General features: G+C 36.9%; 1 protein-coding gene across 1 annotated transcript in view; it reads right to left on the bottom strand.

The window, feature by feature from the left end:
- The window catches only part of LOC131666139 (5'-AMP-activated protein kinase subunit gamma-2), a 1,183,314-nt gene that overhangs the window by 426,849 nt on the left and 733,492 nt on the right, over nucleotides 1-22,973 (bottom strand). The gene's annotated exons all lie outside the window — the stretch shown is intronic.

Genomic DNA, 22,973 nt, shown 5'->3' with positions numbered 1-22,973 from the left:
CAATAAGTCTTTACAAAAAGAAGGAAAAAAAGGATTTGCGTATGTAATTTTTTTTTATTTTTCAACATAATCTCCTTGAAGGTCGATATATTTTATTAAACGGCCTTCCAGTTTTTCTAAGCCATCAGAAAAATATGATTTTTGAAAACCCTCAAAATAGGCATTTGTTTCGGTCATAACTTCTTCATTCGTCGTGAATCGTTGTACGGCAAGCCATTTTTTGAGGTTAGGAAATAAGAAAAAGTCACTGGGAGACAAATCAGGCGAATATGGTGGATGGTCAATTAATTCGAACTTTAAATCGTTAATTTTTGCCATCGAAACCCGAGTTCACACGTGTGAACTCGAGCATTGTCTTGAAGAAAGAGGCTTTTTTTTGTTCAAGTGAGGATGTTTTTCTCTCATTTTTTCTTTCAGCTAACCTAATAATGACGCATAATATTGTCCAGTGATCGTCTGGCTCTTTTCCAAGTAGGCGATGTAGATGATTCCATACACATCCCAGAAATCCGTGGCCATAATCTTGCCAGCTGACTTTACTGTCTTTGCCTTCTTTGGGGCTGGTTCTCCTGCGGTAATCCATTGTTTGGACTATTCTTTGGTTTCAGGAGTGTAGTGGTGTAACCATGTTTCGTCTACAGTTACGAGTCGACGCCAAAAGTCTTCCGGATTACGACGTATGCGTGCTGAAAGAGCCTTAGGAGTGACCACGCGGGTTCGTTTGTTTTCAACAGTAAGCGAACGCGGCACCCATCTTGCTGATATTTTTTTTATCCCCAATTGTTCATACAAAATTGAAATGATTGTACCCTCTGATACCCCTGTGCCCTCAACTAATTCTCGCAATTTGAATCTTCTATCACTCAACGCCATATCGTGGATTTTGTTGACCATTTCGGGCGTACTCACTTCTACGGGGCGTCCTGAACGACGTTCTTCTTTTGTTGTTGTACGGCCGCGTTCATTTCCCCAGTTATAAACAGTCTTAAACAGAGGGGCAGACTTGCCATGAACGGCGTTCAACTCAACTGTGATTTCTTTTGGTGTAAGGCTTTTCAAATGAAAATGTTTTAACTTTTTGTTCAACCAACGCTCATAAAAAAACAACTTAATGAATCAAGGGGAAATTTTGTACGATATCTAGTTAGTTGTATTGCTTGCCAAAAACGTCATAATTTAAGCGTGACAAGCGCCATCTCTTGGATTTTGCAAAGACTTATTAAACCCCCCTCGTATTAACAAGGGATAAATATCAAGCGCTTCTCAAAATAAAAAAAAATCGAATTATTTATTGCGTCTTTGAACAACATATTGTTACACGATAACCGAGAGATTTTGGTCGCGCACAAAGACGTAAATAAGTGATCGATCTTGACTACAAAATACAATAGAATGAATTAAGTTAAGTTGAGTAAACTTAATTTCACCATAGGGCGCAAACCCGTATGGTGTGACCAAAAATACAACCAAGTTATACAGTGTTACGTCCTGATACGTAAATTCTACTTATTTTGAGGGCAGCGGCAATCAAGCAAGCTCAAAGTAGCAAAGTAAGCACTAAAATGTATTACACCTTTAAGAAACACAAAATTGTCATGTTACGTCTCGTGCATCAACTACGAATAGCTAATGAATGAGACGTTCCAATATGTTGACTAGTGGTCGGATATGTCTCACTTATAATAAATATATGTAGAAATGTATGTCTGATGATTGTATTACCTTGATAATTGTAGCTTTTAATTGTGGATAAAATGTAGCAGGCTCTAACTGCTTGTTGGATTGTATGAGTGTAGCAGGCTCTAACTGCTTGTTGAATTGAATAGGATAGGTTGTTGAATAATACTTGCACGATATTACTTTGTAACAGTCGTGAGTTTATTAAGTAAAATGATCACCAATTGTCGGACCAGTGTGTACGGAGTTGAGTCTTACAGGTACTTATTGACTGACTGACTACTGATCAATTGACTCGTAATGATGTTCATTGCTTTTTATATGTTAATTTTCAGGTCAGTATTGAATTGTGACATTTTGTTTTTTGCTGAATATACATTCTTGTGCTCGGTGGCTTTATTTCGGAGTGCTATTTGTTTTGCGTTTTGTCAGCTTTCTGCTGACGTGTGAATATTTTAGCAGTTTTGAATTTCCTGAATATGCATTTGTTACAAAAGAGGATGTGTCGCAAGGTGTAACAACTTTATTTCGGAGTGTCATTTACCTCGCGTTTCGTCAGCTTTCTGCTGACGTGCGAATAGTTTTAGAAGCTTTGAATTTCACGAGTGTGCAGTTGTTACAAAAAGGATGCGTCGTAAGACGTAACAGTCAAACTAACCGAACTCAGCAGAATTCCAACCCAGAAATCGAAACACTGCCATATTAACTTCTTGATTACTGGATAAATCAATGTAGGGTAATGAGTCAGTATATAAAAAAGCGTACCGATTTATTTAAGCAGTTAATTCGCGACGCGCGACAATTCCATTGTATTAATTCAATCACCGCTCACGGAGTGAATTCTACTTATCAAATAAAGTGAGATTTTACTAGTGCCCTTAAATATTGTGTTTAAAATTCATTGCTACAACTTCCATGTGAGATATCCTCAATAATTACAAAATTAATTCAAAAGAAATAACATAAAAAAAGAGAAAAAAAATATTAAAAAAAGTGAGATTATTAGGAAGATAACCATTAACGAAAACAAGAGTTGGAAATAATATTCCTTTAATAACGAGCAACCTAGATAACCATCAACGAAAGTAAGAGTTGGAAATAATATTTCTTTAATACCGAACAACCCAGATATCCAGCAATGAAAGTAAGAGTTGAAAATAATATTCCTTTGATAAGGAACAATCCAGGTAAGTCCTGCCATCATCTATATATATATATATATATATATATATATATATATATATATATATATATATATATATATATACTTATTACATCTCGATCATACCGTCTGAAATTGAAATTTATTAATTTGAATAAATACATGTCACGGCTACAGAATCGCGATATAACAACAGTACTAGTACACTATTTATAACTAATTTTTTGCATTGCGTAAGATTTGCTTGCATAAATAAAAGTTTGTCTAATAAAGATAAATATTTAAACGTATTTGCAACTAGAATAAAAACAAGTGTAATAGATAGTAACATATAAATACGAATAGACTATAAATACACGGCTCCACAAAAAAAAATTTTCTATCTCTGAACCTAGACTACGAGGGTGGTCCGATAAGTACTTAGCCTCACAGCCCGATGGCGCCACTCTCGCAAAAGAAATATTCTATCAGGTAGTACAACCTTCTCGATGTTTACTGTCAAGATTTCAGCCGGATCGGAGTTGTAGCTTATTTTTGGGAGCGTGTGAAAGCAAGTGTGTCCGTTGATTTTTGAAAAATGGAAAAAGAGCAGTATCGGTCGGTAATTCGATTCTTGTTTTTAGACGGGAAATCGCGCAGCGAAATCAAAAGCGCTTGGATGCTGTGTACGGTGACTCTTCTCCTTCGATGGCGACCGTCAAAAATTGGTTTAATGAATTTCAGCATGGTCCCACGTCGATTTTTGAAGAGCCACGTCCAGGTGCTCTGAAAACGGCTACCACAGAGGATAACGTGACAAAAATTCACGATCTCGTATTGGCAAATCGACGATTGAAGGTGCGCGAGATAGCTAAGATCGTAGGCATCTCAAAAGACCGCGTGGGTCATGTCCTGCATGAAATTTTGGGCATGAGAAAGCTGTCGGCGCGATGGGTGCCGCGTTTGCTCACTCCGGACAACAAGCGCAACCGTGAGACAACTTCAGAGCAATGTCTGACGCTGTTTAAGCACAATCCGAAGGAGTTTCTGCGTCGTTTCGTGACAGTCGATGAAACATGGATCCACTGCTATACATCAAAGACCACGGAATAGTCGAAACAGTGGACTTTACCCGGTGAAAGTGCTCCGAAGAAGGCGAAGACTGCCCCATCAGCCGGAAAGGTGATGGCCACCGTTTTCTGGGATTCACAAGGTGTGATCTACATCGACTACCTGGAGAGGGTTAAAACGGTCACAGGACTGTACTATGCCGAATTATTGGGCCGATTCGACGTCGAATTGCAGAAAAAACGGCCTCATTTGGCGAAGAAAAAAGTGCTCTTCCACCATGACAACGCACCGGCTCACACCTCCGCCGTCGCCATGGCCAAATTGGTCGAATTAGGCTACGAACTGCTGCCCCATCTACCGTATTCTCCAGATTTAGCTCCGTCCGACTTCTTTTTGTTTCCAACCTTGAAAAAGTCACTCGCCGGGCAGAAATTTGAGTCGAATGAGGAGGTAATAGCTGCCACGGAAGCCTACTTTTCAGACCTCAAGGAAACGTATTTTTCAGATGGGTTAAAGAAGTTGGAGCATCGCTGAGCCAAGTGTATCGAACTAAAAGGAGACTATGTTGAAAAATAAAACGCCACTTTTCCAAAATTTTCGTTTTTTTTTTGTAGGCTAATTACTTATCGGACCACCCTCGCACTCTTACTGTAGGTAATCGGCCCTACCAAAATCGAATACAATGTCAAAGTAACCCTATCACATCAGGATTTAGTTCTGACCTTAAAAAATAGCCCAAAAATTAACAAACTTTGCTTATAAACTAAACCGAACCTAATAACTCCATAACATTACGAAACCTTAACCCATTAATACCCAAGCCGTATCTGGTAGAGATAGCCTTGAAATAACTATTCAGTTCATGTTATAGCTCAAAAATAATTTACACGTGTTTTTTCTTTTTGCATTTCCAATTGTTTATAAAAAGTTATTTAAACAAATTGACAAAAGTTTTAGTTTTTTGAAAAACTATTTACGGCAATTAGTTCTACGGGAAAAACCAAGGCGAAAACCTCTGTAGCGTTTTTTTGTTAGACTCGATTTTGTTGGTGTATATTCGTTATAAACAATTTGAAACTGAGAAGTGATGCTGACAAAAACCTCTCTAACATTATTTTTTTCGACCCAACTGTTTTTATTAATCATTATGGGTAAAAGAACTACTTTCTTCAAAACAGATCCTTAAAAACAATTACGAATGATTTTCTCTGTGAGTTTTGCAAAAATAAATATCACATTTTGAACAACAATATTCAGTCAATACTGAACAATTTTCGTTCTGAACAAATTTCGAACAATCACACTTTCTACGTTTCCTAACCTTTATCTGATGTTCCTCTGTCGGAGTTTCAACTTTTTTCTGTCGTTTGGGTCGATGAGTATTTTCGAGTTTTTGAATATAATATTCACAAACTTCCTTCACAATATCATTTGAACCTTTCTTCTCATCTAGATGGAGTTTATTGTAAATAACAGTAGCATTAGCTAATGAAGCTTGAATAAGTCTCATGAAGAGACACCACGTCCATTTTTTGCTTCGGACTGTAGGCATAAGTGCATTACAATGCTGGTCGTGTAAGTCTGCTCCACCCATGTGCCTATTATACATTGAGAAAGCTTGAGGACAGAGAATTTTTTGTTTAGTTTTATTATGCCATCTTTTCATTTCAACTTTCGGTTCATCTCCATATTTAGTTGAGAGAACTGATACGGGTTTTGAGTCCATCACCGTTATGTAATTTAGTTTTGAATTGGCTTCATGAACTGAGATAGTGGTTCCTCTATCAGCTTTCTTTGACATATCGATTTTTGCTTTGACGCGATTTTTACGAACAGTTCCTGTATCCGATAATCCAATATTTCTTAAGTGAATCATGAGATCCGGAGATGTAAAGAAGTTATCAAAAAACAAATGATATTTTGCCAGATTTTCATTTTTAACCGTCTCCAGGAACCTTTGAAGTAATTTGATAACCACTCTCGATCCCAAACAAACAGAATCTAAAGGATTTTCAGATTCAGTACCAAACTTGCCCGTATATATATCTAAATCATATATATATCCATCTGAAGAACATAGTGCCCATAGCTTTATCCCAAATCTTATAGGTTTCTTCTTAATGCATTGCTTCATGCTGAATCTTTCAAAATATTTGACCATAACTTCGTCAATTGACAAATTATAATCAAAAAATCCATATCTCATACAATTTTCCCTAAATAATTCAAATAAATATCTGACTTTCCAGACTTTATCTTTTTCATTTTTGTCTTGAAGTTTATAAAACCTAATGTTTTTTTTTATTTTTACAAATTTTTCCCTTGGCATAAGTTCTTTTATTATTGGACACTGCAAAAGTCGTTTGTTGGACCAATAGTCAGACTTCTTTATCCCAGAATTGACTATAGTAATCATAATGATCACGATGAATCGGTCTAAATCATCATTGGTTAATTCAAAGTGGTTTTCAGAAGTAGCTTCTATAATAAAGTTTTTCATTGATTGAGAAAAAAGAGTTCAAACAATTCCAAAGAACTTTTTGAGTAAAATAATGAAATAGATGAAAGATCATAGTCATCATCTGGAAGATCGTCATAATTCAAAACATTATCACGCCAATTATACTTATGATTCGGTTCTAGTAACTTCTAGTCACTAGTATAAGAACTCTTTATATGTTCATACGATCCTGTAGGAATCGGCCGAAATGAAGTATATTCTTCTTCTTCATTACTTGAACCTTCATCTGAGCTCTCATGCTCTGTTGGAAGAAATGCAATGTCAACATGATGGTCACTATCTATATCATCACCGTCAACCATCTCATTCAAATCAGCAATTCTTCGCTTCGTCATGGTATTACAGTTTTATATTGAAGTATATAAAAAGAACAAAATCAGTAATTTATTTAATATAATATAATGGTCTTCTATTTCACTGAATGACAAGCTATCGTCGAAATAGTATTTGACACCGAACTATTTAGTCGATTTACATTTGAAATGAAGATAGGAATGAAAATTAGAAAAAATTATAAAATTATGAGGAATTTCTACTGATGGTGTGATTATTTCAGTACACCCTTCGAAAATCTTTTTCAAGTTATTTTTAGTTCACATTCGGTTCGTAAAATTCAAATGACGGAAACTGCTTTATGATTTTTAATTAAAATTGTATGATAAAAGGCTAAAGAGGTTTTCGTCTTGGTTTTTCCCGTAGAATCGATTGCCGTAAATAGTTTTTCAAAAAACTAAAACTTTTGTCAATTTGTTTAAATAACTTTTTATAAACAATTGGAAATGCAAAAAGAAAAAACACGTGTAAATTATTATGAAGCTATAACATGAACTGAATAGTTATTTCAAGGCTATCTCTACGAGATTCGGCTTGGGATACAACGAGGTCAGCATCACTTCTCAGTTTCAAATTGTTTATAACGAAATTACACCAACAAAATCGACTCTAACAAAAAACGCTACAGAGGTTTTCACCTTGGTTTTTCCCGTAGAACCGATTGCCGTAAATAGTTTTTCAAAAAACTAAAACTTTTGTCAATTTGTTTAAATAACTTTTTATAAACAATTGGAAATGCAAAAAGAAAAAACACGTGTAAATTATTATGAAGCTATAACATGAACTGAATAGTTATTTCAAGGCTATCTCTACGAGATTCGGCTTGGGATACAACGAGGTCAGCATCACTTCTCAGTTTCAAATTGTTTATAACGAAATTACACCAACAAAATCGACTCTAACAAAAAACGCTACAGAGGTTTTCACCTTGGTTTTTCCCGTAGAACCGATTGCCGTAAATAGTTTTTCAAAAAACTAAAACTTTTGTCAATTTGTTTAAATAACTTTTTATAAACAATTGGAAATCCAAAAAGAAAAAACACGTGTAAATTATTTTTGAGCTATAACATAAACTGAATAGTTATTTCAAGGCTATCTCTACCAGTTTCGGCTTGGTAATTAATGGGTTAATCCAAATTAACCGAAAACTCGACAACCTCATAACCGTAAAATCTCATGAATGATAACCCCCATAACTTCGTTACTTGTAACCATACGTTGATTGATTTCTTGAACTCATAAATTTATAACTCTATGATTACATAACCTCATAACCTAAAACCGTTTGCCTCCATAAGCTAAATATTAGAAAAAAAAAATCTATTCATATTTAAACTTTGGAATACAGAATTTGGTTTAGTGGTATTTCTTAAATCCATTACCTTATAATCCTATAACCTAAAACCATATGGCCCCATAACCTAAGTATCAGAAAAATAAGCATTCATACTAATTTAAACTTTACACTTAGACTTACACATATGTAAATCTTATGATGCAGATTTTTAGATTCAGGTATATTTGAACTTATCTCATAGTACTAAAGCAAGCTCCGAATCTTAAATCATTGATGTAAGGTATGACTTATATTTTGAATTGAAAACCACAAAAGTTTAACCTGTAATTAGAATACATAAATGTATTTTAATTACAGGTTAAACTTTTGTGGTAACTTTTCTCTTGTACCATACTCACATTCACTGAAACTATCACTTTCGGTCTGATTCTCACTTTTATCTGTTACTTCTTCACTTATCTGTGATAATTCTTCTTCTCTGATCTCCATAGTAACATTATTTTCCATATTACTTTCTTCTTCATGACGTTTTTTTGAGATATCTGATTCAGTTAAAATCTTAATAGCTTGTACAATATTCTTTATTATCATGGCAAAATTAATGTTTGATCGGCTTTCGCTATAATAACCGTGAGTTTTTGGTATACGGAAATAACAATTACTCTTTTGGAATTCCCCACATGACAGATGTTGAATATTTCAAGCATAAACGATTTTTTTTTACAGTATGTTGTCAACATTTTATGTCAAGATCCGAAAATGGTGTGTGGTACCTAACTTGTCTCCCGATTTGCATGTGAAACAGCATTTGTATGCATCAACAATAGTTTCACTGATGTTTTCCGATTCTTTAGTACTTGAACTCACCACAAACATCACATTATACTTTGTAGAAGCCAAAACCTCTACAAAGTTAGGATCACATAACAATGACGCCCGCGATCCCGCTTACTCACACTTACTAGTCGTTGATATTGGGGATCTGATTCTCATAGCGAACAAAAAATTAAAAGATTTACGTGTATTTTGTTTACGAGTTAGCTGTTGTATAAGATGATAGGAGGCTTAGGTGTAATAGATGTAATAATTTTGATAATGAGCAGGTACTGGAAGATAATTTACATAGATGAAAACTGAGTCACGTGTACGGGAAATATTTAAGAAAGGAGATATTATTTATTTAAAGCATCCATGGCGGTGAGATTCTCAGAAATGACTTTGGACCTCTATGCTTGAATTTCAAAATCCAGAAGTACTGCTCAGCCAGTATTTAAACTTATTAAAGCGATCAATATCAAAATTAGTTACTGAGAGAGAAAGAGAAATAGAGAAAGAGAGAGAGAGATAGAGAAAGAAAGTTCATCAGCTTTGCCCAATTACGGTGAATAATCGATTTCGGAACTTACAATTAGTGCGAAAGAGAACTAGGAGAGTTACATCTATAAGTCTGCTGTGAAACGTGGACTCTATATATAGAAAAATATGTATCAAGACAATCAAGCTTAGACGTAGAAATTACTTTGAAGCTGTAACGAAAGCTCGTTCGTTATCAATTTTTAAGGTGGGCAAGTGAGGCGCACTCGCTCGTAGCAATCGAGGCGGGAAGGGTGGAAAAGGTAAAGAAATGGAAGTGATTAGGGAATTATATACACAACAAAATTCGCATTGAAATCAAATCTAATTCTAATCAAATCAAAGTCAAAATTACACTTAAACTTCGCAAATACCGTACATAATAAACCGTATAATAATACAAACTCTTAACCTAACGAACACAACGGTATTGCAAACACGTCTTAACATTAACGAACACAACGGTGTTCTTAACACCTATTACAATAGAGAACAAAGAACAAATTAACTAACTTATCGCGCTTACAAATCTAAACGATATACAGTACGCGTCGCCCGGCAGATGACCGCCGTGACGACGAACCGACTTAGCCTACTTGAACTAAAAGAGAAAGCCGCCCGGCAAGGGTTCGTCTGGATGATTCTCTACCCGAACAATTTATATCGCCGATTGTAATTAGGGCAGGTAGCCGACGTGTGCACGCCTTGCCTACCTACCCTTACAATTACGCGCTGTGCCATACCGCTCAAGAGAGAGAGAGAGAGAGAGAGAGAGAGAGAAATTAGATTGCGAGCCTTGACCTTCAATGCAGGAACGGGAGGCCTGAATGCGCCCTGCGGACGATGTTGCTGGCCGCCGCTGGATAACTCCTACCAGCTTCGCCGGGTAGTGTCCCGAGCAGATGCTGGAAAAAGGCACTTGTCCTCTTCCTCTTGGTCCTCCTCGGCTCCTTGGTGGCGTGTGCGTTCGGCTGAGCCTTTGTTCGTAACTGCACTTCCGACTCTGCACCGCTGACCGTCTAAACCGTCTTAATAGCTGATCGACTGCAAACCTTCTGACTGACTGACTGCTCGACTTACTACCGTCTGTGTCACTCGTTTTTTCTTACGCGATCGATAGCTTCTTCGTCGTTCTTTATCTCCCCACTTGACCTACTTATTAGGCGGCGCGCGACCAATGCGCTAATTGGTTCGCGACGCACGCCTGCCTAATCCTGCGTCGGGCACGCACGTCCCTAACTCTCTCTCTCTCTCTCTTTCCAACACCTCTATACTCTGTCGTTAGCGTAATAACTTCGGGCCGGCTCGGCCTCGCTCGGCAATCTCCGTCGACTGAAACAAAGACCATGTATTAGGCGCATTCTTAAATGCGCCTAACGCTGGTCACCGTGCTTTGCCGAGAGAGAAGGAGAATTGGGGAAAATACCGAAGAGAACAAGCGCAACGCTTGCTCTCGTCACAAAGCATAATACTCCGAGGAAGTATAATCATTAACTAGTCAAACGTAGCATGTATAAGTGTTAAAGAATACGAGAAAGTCGAAGTTAACATCGCTTAATCTGTGACTATACCACTTTATTGCCTGCTCATGGAGAGGAGAATGACAGGCACTTAAAGAAGGATTGATTTTCACAGACGTGAAGTCATTGCCGAAATCGAGTAACCCAAACACAACCACATTGGATAAAGCGCACGGTATACTGACGAGATTTATGGTCTTGGCACTAGTCTGGGTTCGACACATTACACCGATTCCGGTGTTGCCGATCACAACAGGGTGATTTCATTCCGAAAGCGCATTGCAATCTCGCCAGTGATACGGATTGCGGCGACACGAAGGAGACGACCAGAACCCGGATTGAAGGCGATGATGAATCTTCCCGTAGCTAAGAAGATTTCACAGTATAGTTGAAATGTCATGATGGTTTTGGCATCTTTTCAACCGGTGCACACGCTAGTTCCAAGAGCTCACTAAAGTCCTCTCTCCTCTTTAATTAACGAACTCACGATCAGTGAACTATTACTATCTCGTGATGGCACAGGTACAATCTACCTCTTTGAGGCTATTTTCTGGGTCCACCTACTTTTGTTTCCTCTATCAAGAACAGCGGAGTCGTTATTTAGCTCCCAGACCAAAGAGCCCACCCGCAACGATTGCACATTACTTTCTGCTAAGTTAGGTGTAGTCGACACTGATCACGAACAAGGATCCGACCGGGCAAATTGTTTCATTGTTTTTGTTAAACAATCTACACCAATAATCACTCATTCTCGAGCTAAGTTGCTCATTATCACTGACACTTTAAGAGCGCTCTATAAAGACCGTTGATAGTGAGTAGTTATCGATCACCTCGCTGTTATTTTCAATAACGAGCTTCTTGAAAAGTTCCGCGAATTGTCAATAGAATCTTTTCTTTTCAGCAAGATGTTCATGCATCATATACGTGAAGATGATGATACCAGTAACCCGACGGTCCAACAGGAGCGATAGGAATCTCTTGACTGCTTTCTTCACATCCTCCACAGCGATCTAGAACCTATAATAGGATCAGCCAAGCTGTAGAAGAACTCTCAAGTATGCCATAATTTTAAGCGTGTTAGGTGTTAATGAAATTAGGTGCGATCCTCTTTTACATTTCAGGATCACTGAATCTGAATCCAGGGTTAGAATTATTCCAAGAATACCCTAATGACACTTGATAAACAAAACAACTTTTCAACGAAGGAGGATGCTATGGATATATCTAAATTTACACTTTTCTTCTTTCGTAACGGATCCATCTATTTTCAAAAGATCTATGCATCGAATTTCTCTTCATTTTTTGCGTTTTTGGCTTGTTTTCCCTTTTAAGCACCAAGCAAAAAATCTGCCGTCATATTTATATTCTATCGTCCTTGATACTGACGTTCCATTTCCTTGATATTTCGATGAGACCATTCACGTTGTTCTTCGCTGTAATCTCCGAGGTTCTCTAGCAAGTAATAAAGATGAGAGTGTAGAAAGTGCAATTTTAAGATTATTAAACGACCGAACTGTTTATAGTTATTCAGTAAATTTTCAACTAAAATTTTGTAATTTTCACATTTTTTCACTTCCCAAGAAATTCTCTGCGACTTTTTTGAAACAAGACCATGCAGCCAATTCTACAAGAATCATTTTTGTGAGCAAGTCTTTATATCTGAATAATGTACGGATTTGAGGACCCTCGAAAATACTTTCTTTTGGTTTGATATCACTTATGCCCAGAAACTTATGTCCTAAGTATCCAAAATATTTTCAATCCTTGTCCAGAGAGTTGATGAATTGCCTCATAAAACCCAGTTTGACACGAAGGGCTGGAAGCAAAATTTTTGATGGATCTATCAAAGGATCATGGAGGATATTTTTTACACCTGTTCTCTGTTCCCTTTAGCCACTCTTTCTGTACGTAGTAATTTTTTCTATCTCTATTATTTCACAGACACAAAAACACAGAGATATTTTGTAAAATTGGACTGGTAACCTAAAATCAGAATGGAAATTTTAGGATCATCCCACAATAGCCATTGGTGATCTGCGTAATCAATTTTTTCCAATACTTATTTCCGATTTCTCATACGTTTTCTAAAACTTTCTTGTATGAGCTATCAGAATGGATACAAAAGAGTTTCCATTACTTGAAAGTACAGGTTTTAAACTCCGTTTAGAAGAGTCGATAAATAATCTCCTGTCTTTGTCTTTATAAAGGTTTCATTTCATTCATTAACATTCTCACATTTGTGCAGAATGTCATCGACCTTCACCCCAGGGCTTCAGCGGAAAACAAAAATAGAACAAAAAGTCGTTTTCCACCGTCATTAACAAGAGAAGGCAGGGAGGTGTCCGTCACCGATTTTCTTTAAACTTTGCATACGATTAGAGTATCAAAAAATATTAGACAGGTATTTTTTTAGCGGCCCATACGGTAATTTAAGGTGGTAAAAACAGGGTTGCCAATTATAATTATCTGCATAAGCTTGAAATGCATAAGTTGGCGAGACGCTAAATTCAAATTATCATATCTCGGTGAAAGCAAAAGATTTCTGAACGATTCAAAATTCATTTTGAAGGGAAAGACTCATACTTTAAGATATATTAATTAGTTTGTCCGAAAAAAATTATCTTATGATCTTACATAACCTCAAATATGTGTAAAAGTCGTGTTTTTTGCACTTGAAAAGATTTACAGTGTTTCTTTTGTAATGTTTTTCGTTCTTTCAAATGGGATACTCAGTTTTTTGGGTTCAATTCCAAAAATTGGCCCAAATCTGGCTCAACTTGAAAATTTCAAATGGAAACTACTGTTGCTTATGGCAGATTCGAATTATGGGGGAAATTACACGTTCAAACGTGATATCAAATTTTACTGAAAAAATTTGTATTTTGAGTCCCAAAGTGGCACCAAAAATAAAAACCTGTGGTTTTTGGGACTTTTTGAATTTCACAAACTTCGCTTGTTTTTGTTTCTGAATTTTTTTCTATTGTTTATTATAAATATTATGCAAATTTTTTTGAATAATGATTTTCACGCAGTTTTTCTGGCTCAAAAAATAATTTTATTTTAGTTAAAAATTTTTCTCCAAAAACTATTATCAACCAGTTAACAGTTTATTATGATTTCTGTTATTATTACTATTATATTGTTATTATTAGGAGATGTATTATTATGAATATAAAATCTTACCACCAAATAAATAATTTTGTATTTTGACAGCATTAATTATATATATAACAATAATAGTAATAAAAATATTGCAGACACTTTGTTGTTATTCTTTTATTGACCACTGCAAATGTGGAAACCGCGATTGATTAATCATTTAGTTAAAAAGTTTAGTTTAAAATTGTACTTGTATCACATAACACCTGTATATATTCAGTAAGTGCCAATGCATTTAGATGTACAATTCATATAAAAGATTGTTCATAAAATTGTTAAGACTACTTGAAAATAATTAGTTTTACTATCAACGAAAATTCTGTGCTCAGAATTTGATTGCGTGACTTTTCAAATCAAACTTTTCACTATTCGTATATATTGGATATTATATATATTTAAAAAATGCCTGTTGATGCAAAAGTTGTAACAACCTTACTTTCAATGACATTTGATCGGAGCAATAATGGCGAACCAAAGTTTTTAATCAGTGACGAAGAAATGCAATTGCACAACATACTGGAGAAAATAATAAGACAGCATGCAGAAAATTCTGATATTGATGTTCAAGAAGAAACGACATTGTATTTTTGCGATGAAAATGAAATTTATCCAGAAGCTATTGAGTACATGGAAAACGAAGAATCTGAGGATTTTCTAGAAGAATTAAATAATCCATGTGAGCAAGACAAAATTGACTTTAAATATTTAGAAGAAGCAGTAAAGTTTTGGTTGAGTGGAAAAGGTAAGCTTTATTCATTTAATACTGTAAAGCACAAATACAAACAAGTAACTAGCGAGCGACAATTACGACGATGGAAACAGCAAGTTGAAGCAGGAGGCAGTAGATATGATAAATTATTCAAGATATCAGAATATGTTTTTAATAATTTTAATGAAGCTATGATATCTAAGATGACTGTACATGATATTGATTTGAAAAGATGGGCTTTACAAAAAAAAGCTGAAATAGCTATGCCTTTGTTCAAAGCATCGAATTGGTGGATCTGGCAATTTAAAAAAAAACATAATATAGTATCTCAAAAATCACTAAATTTGTTACAACAGATTCATTGAAAAATATTGATGAAATTGAAAATCAATGTGAAACTTTTAGAGTTGAAATTAAACAATTGCTTACAAGATACGATGCAAGCAATGTATATAATTCTGATCAGAGCAGATTTAATTTGGAGATTCACAGTGGTAGAACATTAAATAATAGAGGACTGAAAGAAATTCAAAGCAAAGCACAATCACTGTCTTCCTTAACACACAGCTAAACTATTCAACCGGTTATATCAGCAGAGGATAATTTGCTTTCACCTTTATTTTTAGTATTGAAAGAAGCAAGTGGAGACTTTGGGCCTCGAGTTAGACAGACATTATTTACACCAGAAAATGTATTAATACGAGCTTCTACATCTGGAAAGCTTTCTAAGCAACTGCTTCAGATGTGGATGCAAGAAGTATTTTTAAAAAATACTGGGAATTCATCGGTCTTACTTTTAGACTCTTGGAGTGGGCAATGTAATAATACCGTACAAGAAGTTGTACCGGAACAAGTAAGTTTAATGGTAATGACAATACCGCCTGGCACTACAGGTAAAATTCAGCCTTTGGGTGTTTATGGTTTTCGATTCTGGAAAAATTTTGTAAGAAAGCTATCTGATTTTATTATTTTAATGCAATACAATATCAATTTACACGAAAGAAATTTTATCATAAAAATGCAATCCCTCGTACACAATCAGTTATCTTCTCCGAGGTATCATAATACTTTTAAGTATGCATGGTTCAAAAGTGGTTATATTGATAGACCTCTAAAATTTGATAATCCTGTTGAATTTTGCTTTGCTACAAAAGAAGAACTTGTATGTACCTACGAAGATAACATTACAATTATAATTTGTAGTTGGTGTAAAAAAAAGTTATGCTTCAATCATTTTTTTACAGAGTATCATTATTGTAAGAATTATATACTATAATTATATAAAATAATTCTCAAAAATATCAAACATATGTACGAGATAAATAGAAAGTTGTATTTTATATATGTTAATATGTATATGAATGTAATTATTAAAATAAATAAATAAATAATATTTATAATAAACAAAATATATAATAAAATATTTTTTTATTGACACTTTGGGACTCAAAATACAAATTTTTTCAGTAAAATTTGATATCACGTTTGAACGTGTAATTTCCCCCATAATTCGAATCTGCCATAAGCAACAGTAGTTTCCATTTGGAATTTTCAAGTTGAGCCAGATTTGGGCCAGTTTTTGGAATTGGACCCAAAAAACTGAGTATCCCATTTAAAAGAACGAAAAATATTACAAAAGAAACACTGTAAATCTTTTCAAGTGCAAAAAACACGACTTTTACACATATTTCAATTTTGAATCGTTCAGATATCTTTTGCTTTCACCGAGATATGATAATTTGAATTTAGCGTCTCGCCAACTTATGCACTTCAAGCGTATGTAGATAATTATAATTGGCAACCCTGTTTTTACCACCTAAATTACCGTATGGGCCGCTAAAAAAAATATGTGTCTAATATTTTTTGATACTCTAATCGTATGCAAAGTTTAAAGAAAATCGGTGACGGACACCTCCCTGCCTTCCCTTGTAAGTAAAGATACCCTGGAATCCAGCATGCAAAAAATTGAGGTGTAATAACAAATCTCACGATTTGTTTTACGTTTGTGGTAAATTTTTTCTGAAGAAAAAAACGTAAATAGTTATCTCATATACTAATGAGAAATTACGAAAAATATTGTGATTCATAGGTAGTAAATCGAAATATGTAAGGTGGACCACGCATAATTTATAGTTATTGTATAACGAACTAGAGTATTAAATAAAAATGAATACATGAAGCCACCACAGTCTGAACCGTCATGTCGAAAGGATTGCTATTTCTGTATGACCAAAGCGTTTGGCTTCATCGCATCTATAAAATCTAACATTTTGTACACAAACGTACCATCAGTGAAAATACCAATAATTCAGAAATAGGAGCTACTGGCTGAGAACCTATGGAAGGTTTCAAGTTATTTACGCTAGTGAAAAAGTTGGTGAATGCTCAAATGAAGAATGCGACAGTCAAAGTGATAGCGATGAAGATGAATACTTTACCAGGCGTTATCAATCATAAGACTCCAGAAACTTTTGATAAATAAAGATTTGAATGATCTCATACGAAATTTGAAATTACCTAAAGAAGAAGCTTAGTTCTAACCGCAGTATTGATAAAAAAACTTTGTGTCCAAAAGAACTAGAGCTCATGTTTATCGTAGTAGGGAAAAGAAGTTCTGCGAGTTGTTTGCCTAAGATACAAAGAATTCGATGATATTCTGCACAAATATGAGAAAGTTAATGAATAAATTGAAACCTAATATTTGTAAAGATGAAGAGTGGAGGTTATTTATCAACTCTTTTAAGCATAGCCTGAGAGCTGTACTTTTAAGCAATGGAAACTTTTTTCACCCAGTTTCATACCGCGTTCAATGAAGTTGAATCAAACATTGTAATGTTGAAATGAAACAAGCTCTACATTCAGATTCAGCAATTCTCAAAACCATAAAAACGCTAGTTACATTTTTAAATGTACTTTTTCCTGAGTTTGACCTTCAAATGCCCTTAATCCTGACCTGGTGAGGTCAAAATGACTGCATATTCGCATTTCATGTGGCAAAATACATATCAATATATGTATGTCGTTTTTTATACAGATCACTTGTTTTCTCTGTGTGCCTGTGTTATTCATGAAATATATAGAATATATAAATAAAGCTTTCTAAAAAACTTATTCAGGTATAGCTTTTAAAATAGGATACCCTGTATATATATTTTATATATATGAGTAAGTTTTCTCGTCAGTCTCTCTTTCATAGACACCCTATTTGAGGAGAAATCTCCTCGCTTGTTGTATCAGTAAAAACCAAAAATCGGCAAAGTAAGATAAGCGTAAGTGAGGGAGAAAGAGGGAGAGATAAACGACACATATGTCTAGTGGGTGAGATAGCCGGCTTTTTCCTAATAATCAGCAGACGAATCTAGGGAGCTGACTCGTTCAGATGGTTAACCGAACGTTAACACGATCATACACCCCATCAGTCAACCGATTCCCGTTGCTGTGGCCGTACCGAGTGCTTTTTGGACTTGGCACGGAAGTCGATGAGATGCCCGTGGAATTATCACAACCTGCGAAGACTTATCTTTTCCGGAGATTACGTTGCTGTCCAGCTTTTTAGCGCCCTTTGTACGCGTAGCCGTATTTTCGCGAGCCTACTCACCTCGGAGTTTAGCTGTTGAGAATCGCCGAGACAACTGTTGTAAATAATAATCGGAGCCGCGGTTCTTTTTTTCTCTCACTGCTGATTAATCACTTTGCTTTGTTTAATCATCTCTGCGATATCCACACACTGCGTTGCGCATTGTAACATCTCTCCGTAGAATATACGTTGTTATTTTTCTACCTATAACCTACTTTGGCAAATTACTTTTCACTATCCCTTCTCGTTAAGTGACTACTATTCTCAAGCTATTTTACCGGCAGCGAGAAGACTCCGCTATCTTCTGGACTAAGCAGTCGAGAACATCACATAAATAATTGTAATGCGCCAGCTAGCATAGAGCATCAAACTTTTGCCGTTATAATATATATATATATATATATATATATATATATATATATATATATATATATATATATATATATATATTATAACGGGGGTTTGTATGCGCCTTCGCGATTTCCCCGTTAAACCAAGAAGAGGGAAGACGAACGAATATTCTATCTGTGACGAGCAGCAAGTTGCGGGCTTCTTGAGGGCTGTGCAAAGCCCGACCCGATAGCGCAGTTTCTGCCGCTTACTCGACGTCAAGGCCAATGGGCCCGCGGCGGCGTCGTGGATACAACCGGGCTGGAAGCGAGAAAGTTCCCTGCGGCACGCAGAGGGAATACGTGGGAAAAAGCTGAGGGCTAGGTTTTAGCTCAAAGGAAAGTTGTCGCGTTAAATAATACACACTTTAATGAACGAATAGGAATGGGGTACAAAAGGCGCAGCGCAGCGTAAGCGAGAGAGAGAGAAACATTCAGCGAGCACCAGAGAGAGAGAGATGTACGAGCTAACACTTACAGGTCGAAGCGTCGCTCGATGGCCTTGACTCGATCGACGACGAGGGTGTCGGCTCAGCGGTCTCGGGGGCGTTCGCTCTAGGACGTGCGAGGCCGGTGAGAAGCGGGCGGCAGGAGCTGGCCCGCGGTAGCACGTCACGGTCACCGTTCACACACACCCGCGCCGACACATGCTCGGTTTTCGGTCGCGGGGAGAGCGTAGCGGCGTGGTCGCGAGGCGGTCAGTTGCGCGTCGGCGAGGTTCTCTGCCTTTCTGGCTTTTTGGCCGGTTCGCGCTTTCTCGCGCCTTCGCGCGTACCACGGTATGTCACGACGCGTGATTGGCTTATGACGCGCGAAGGGCGCGTAGCTCTCTCTCTCTGTCCCACTTACCTGCTCCTGGCTGCTGAAAGTAGGGCCACACAATAGTGAGATAGATTATGTAACTAAATGATATATTTATTGTTATGTAGGAGAGAGAGAGATATAACGAGTGATAACACTCGTTATAATATATATAACCCAAATTCCGATTTTATAGAAAAAATTATATAGGACTTGAGTTCAATAAAATTTAAACTCATGGTTCGAACGGCACTTACTACAATCCAAATTCATTATAAAACGTTAATATATTAATTTAGAAATTCTTACGTTTACGACAAATTACTGTTTTGTATTACCTCTCAATTCTAACGCTCTTCTTATATCATTAACGTATTTATGACAACCTTCAAATAATCACAAACAACAATGAAAACTTTACCATTGTGATGTTAAACCGGCTCGAAGACGAACAAGTGCCATAATATGATCCGCGTTCTTCTGACATCACGAAATCCGCGAAGAGCAAACCTCGACATTGTGATAAAGTAATAGATGCCGATGTATCGATCACTGATAATCATGACTAGAGAATCATTATTGATGTTGTCGTCGAGAACTAGTAGTCGATGACTAGTTAGTGACATGGCGTAACAGAAAAGAGTGAATGGCGAGAGCCATTCAGTTTTATTATCTAGGTACGTATGCGCAATACAAACGTATTGTGTAGTTTAGAGGCGATCAAATCATCATGTGGCTTAGAATTCTAAGTGACATTTATTACTTCGTCAATGAGCTAAGACCATGAAACTTTGAACCATTCAAAAATACTTCTTCTCTATAAAGTATAACGGAAAATCACGGCGTGTCCGGTATTTTGCCGTCGAGATCTCGCTAATGTCCATGCACCGCGCCAAACTAAAGGTGTATGCGTGTTAACCACACACTCATGCTTGATTTTTTTTTGTTGAGGTGCGGCGCGAGGATGAGCAGCAGAGAAGAGCACAGATGGCAAGGGGAAGAAGAGTGTAGAGAAGAGAGTAAGAGACAGAAGAATGTGAGAGCGAGAGAGAATAAGAGTCGCGAGTTGTGCGCGCATTCTCGCGCTGGTTTTAAGATCAGTATCTGCAGGTCTATGCCGAGGGTCATCATGAGCGCCAATTTCCTTACCGTTTTGCATTTAAGTTTTCATGGAACCTCATCGACGTTTTTCAGAAAATACATACCCGGTGCGCGGACGAGCAGTGTGAAATGGTGTTTTGGTTAGATCGCGCTCAACCATTTTCTTTAGTAAACATCCGGCACCAATACGTGTACGTTACTGGCGAGGTAATGAGGATGTGTGCGTAAGCAGCCGTTACCACGAGAAGTGTGGCAACAGTAATAAACAGCGAGAACAATAGCAACAGCAACAGCGACCGTAGTAGAAAAATCTACAATGACAACAGCAACGAGCAACAACAACAGTAGACGACGATGACGACAAAGATGACGACACCAATATCGGCGATACTAACGACAACAGCGATGAACCAGAAGAGCAGCGGGCGAGATCGGTGTCGTATTTTGTCTTTCTCTCTCTTTCTGTTGCATCTTTCGGGCGCTAGCTCACAGCAGATAGCGTGGCAGACCTGCCAGCTATGTCGTCGGCCGCGGTCGTCGATCAAGTTGCAAGGACGTTATATATTTTTATTATTATGTATTAGAGTTAAGTTATGTATTAGGGTAGTGCGGAGAATCGGGTGGCAGATCTTGTGAGCGCGTATTTGGTTGTTCGTACTTGTAGGGAAGCCGGCGTTGGGATAGCCATTTTCTTGTATGTAGTTTTATTGTTATCGATGTGTTTTTTGAGTAAAGATTTTAATGTTAACTAGCTATCAGGTTCTCCTGTTACTAGTATCACTTCTTGTCCTGAATCTAACTCGTGCAATTGACGCGTTATAGCTCGGTACGTCATTCAGTCATGAGAGCGTTTGCGCCTCCCAAATTTACCTTTAAAATAATTTACACAGGAGACCGCGAGCTATTTCTTAACCCATTTCTACCCAATCGACCATGAGACTACCGATTGGTTTATCGTCTTATAAAATGGGTAGAATAGCTTGAAATCGACATGCAAGATACCTTTTCCGAGGCAAAAAGACTTGCTCTTTCCGAATCTGCAAACAGATTTTCAAATATTGCGATCCAAAAACAATATGGCTGCTCAAACTTAGTGAATATTTCATTTTTTATTTTAATTGAATTTCTTTTTTTTTCAAGTATGTAACGTACTACTGTGGGCAAAAAGTAAGGTGAATTTGTTTGTAAAATGAAAAATCTTTATTTATTCTTCTACATCAATGTTATCCCCTTCGAAGTAATCCCCTCCCGATAAAATACACTTATACCAACGTTTTTTCCAATCCTCGAAACATGCCAAATAGTCCCTTTCCGGTATAGCCATCAGCGCCTTCTTCGATTCAGCTCTTATCTCCTCAATCGACTCGAAACGCGTTCCCCGGAGTGGTCTCTTGAGTTTTGGGAATAGCCAGAAGTCACACAGAGCCAAATCAGGCGAATACGGTGGTTGCGGAACGATATGCGTCGAATTTTTGGCGAAATGGTCACGAAGAACGAGTGCAGTGTGAGATGGTGCATTATCGTGATGCAAAAACCAAGAGTTCTTGGCCCATAATTGAGGTCTTTTTAGACGAATTGCTTCACGCAAACGACGCATAACGCTCAAATAATATTCCTTATTAACAGTTTGGCCGGGTGGAAGGAATTCATAGTGCACCACACCACGAAAATCGAAGAAAACTGTCATCATGACCTTGATTTTTGAATGACTTTGACGTGCTCTTTTCGGTCTGGCCTCGCCTTTAGCACGATATTCGCTTGATTGGTCGATTGTTTCAGGGTCGTAAGCATAAATCCAAGTCTCATCTCCCGTAATCATGCATTTGAGCTTGTCCTGATAGTCAGAAAGCATTGTTTCACACACATCAACGCGGCGACTTTTTTGCAAGAAATTGAGCGTTTTCGGTACCAAACGAGATTTGACTTTTCGTAGGCCCAAATGGTCTTTCAAAATTGTTTTCACAGATCCTTCTGATATTCCGATCATATCAGTAAGGTCTCAACAGTCAACCGACGATTTTCGAGCACTAATTCCTTCACTTTATTGACGTGTTGGTCATCTGTTGACGTCGATGGTCGTCCGGAGCGCTCCAAGTCATCAACACGTTCTCGACCCTCTTTGAAGTCTTTGAACCACTTATAAACATTTTTCTGCGACATGGTAGAATCACCAAAGGCCTTCCGCAACATCCTCAACGTTTCCGCAGCCGAAATTTCATTCCGCAAACAAAATTTGATGGCACTTCTTTGCTCAATTAAATCAGACATTGTAAAAATCGAAACATGCACTCTTGGTCGTTTGGTAAACACAAGCGTAAATATAT

The sequence above is a fragment of the Phymastichus coffea genome, unplaced genomic scaffold, assembly GCF_024137745.1.
Source record: "Phymastichus coffea isolate CEN01 unplaced genomic scaffold, Cenicafe_Pcof_1.1 PCOF00003, whole genome shotgun sequence".
In the NCBI taxonomy this organism is placed as follows: domain Eukaryota; kingdom Metazoa; phylum Arthropoda; class Insecta; order Hymenoptera; family Eulophidae; genus Phymastichus; species Phymastichus coffea.
The sequence above is the reverse complement of the archived record's forward strand: the minus strand, read 5'-3'. Positions and strand labels throughout refer to the sequence as shown.